This window comes from Carlito syrichta, unplaced genomic scaffold, assembly GCF_000164805.1.
Source record: "Carlito syrichta isolate Samal-C Ts95f unplaced genomic scaffold, Tarsius_syrichta-2.0.1 Scaffold314837, whole genome shotgun sequence".
Lineage (NCBI taxonomy): Eukaryota > Metazoa > Chordata > Mammalia > Primates > Tarsiidae > Carlito > Carlito syrichta.
This window is the reverse complement of record NW_007258933.1, coordinates 226,744-228,700: the sequence shown is the minus strand read 5'-3', so window position 1 is coordinate 228,700 and position 1,957 is coordinate 226,744.

The following is a 1,957-nucleotide window of genomic DNA, read 5'->3' as shown; positions in this document are numbered from 1 at the left end:
TGCTGGGGTGACCTTTAGCGTGCCACTGCACTCTACCCTGGGCGACAGAGTGGGACTCCAACTAAAAATAAATAAATAAATAAATAGAACAAACACAAAGAAGATGGTGACCTGGAATTAAATTAAGTAACATCAAATATCGGACCCATTTCTTCCCCACGGGAGTCTCCCATCTGCTGAGTCTGAAGAACCCGAGTGGATAAGGAGGCAGGAATAACAGCAGGTGAAGTCCTTCATTCTTCCCACCCCTGGACGGGGGGGTGAGGGGGAACAGATGGAGAGGGCCAGGGGATCAAGTTTCCATGCTGAGACATGCCTCAGTCCTCGTCCCTCCTTTAGCCAGCCAGCCCCATGTCAGTTACCATCCCCTCCCCACCCCTGGCTCAGAGTGCCACTCTAGCCATTGTCACTCCCGGGGTCTGGCTTCTCCCCTACACTGGAAGCCTCTCTTCTAAATCTTCACGGGTCCTCGCAGACTATCAGCGCTAGAATCACAGCATTAATGAACTACTCACTGTACGCACACAAGCAAATAACACACGATGGAGTGGTGTTGGGGGGGATATCTCATCTCTGAGCAACTGCACACACTTACTAAACCACCCAGAAATTTACCCTTCACTACATGTGTTCCTTGCAATTTCTTCCTGAAAGCACAAAGGGCCTTGCTGGTTCTAGTCTTGACATTCCCTTTGTTCAGGCTGTGCAGAAGATCCTGCTCTGTGTGGTCCTTTTTCTCCTCACTCCCAAGCCCAGGTCTTTCTTACTTGATCACTTACAGCTAAACTGGAAGTCAATGAGGTCGGACAGAAGCATGCAAAATACCTGAGGCCACACATGGGGAAATATTCGCTTTAGGCTGGCCGCAGTGGCTCACGCCTATAATCCCAGCACTGTGGGAGGCTGAGGTGGGAGGACTGCTTGAACCCAGGAGTTCAAGAGCAGCCTGGGCAACATAGCAAGACCTCGTCTCTACAAAAAATAAAAAACTAGCTGGGTGTGGTGGTGCACATGCCTGTAGTCCCAACTACTCAGGAGGCTGAGACAGGAGGATAACCTGAGTCCAGGAGGTCAAGGCTGCGATGAGTCATGATTGTGCCACTGTACTCCAGCCTGGGTGACAGAGTGAGACCTTGACTTAAAAAAAAAAGTTAACTCGAGTCTTGCATCTCTCCTGCATTCCTTCTCAGCTTTAGTTCCCCTTCTAAGGCAATATCTCCTTTCCACGTGGTGGTCACTTTCTAGGCTCCTCTGTGCACTTGACTTTCTTTTTAGGGGTGATTCCATCAAATGTCTCTAAAGGAGACAGGAGAGGATCTCAAAATTCTCACGACTTAAGTCTCTAGCCCTGTTATTATTCAGATCTAGCTCCAAAGTCATCCTAGTCGGTCGGCGCTCAGAGCCTCACTAACTATTCACGAGTTCATAATATCCACCACATAAGACTAGTAGGCAAACTTCCTTCTCAGAGTCTGCACTGTGCTCCTGAGCGACTGGTTACAAGGCTCTGCTCCTCCAGCAGGGGGCCCTCTGTGAAGCCCCCCAGCCCCTATGTTCCTGCCATGCACAGAATAATAGAGACCCGGGGCATAAGGAAGAGCCCGTCAAGGGGCATCTGGACCTTGGGAAAGACAAGCCCCAGAAGAAAGAACCCATCGGAAGGGAAAAGACGGAACCACACCCCCTCTCCTAACTGGTCGGCGGGTGCACTTTCACCTCCAGAGTCCAGCAGGAATGACAGCCTGGGCGACTGCTTCTCTTTCCTGATGCCTGTTCACTCCCCTATGCCTGGGCTCTTGGAAACTTGAGATGATGTGTTCCTCTTTCACAGGACTGGAGCTAGTCATGCAGCAAACTGGTTTGTTGAAAACAAGGCCAGGCAACCTCTTTCAGGTTCCCTCCTGCAGTGGGAGTTTTTCTGCTTCTTAATAAATCTTACTTCCTAAAAAAAAAAAAA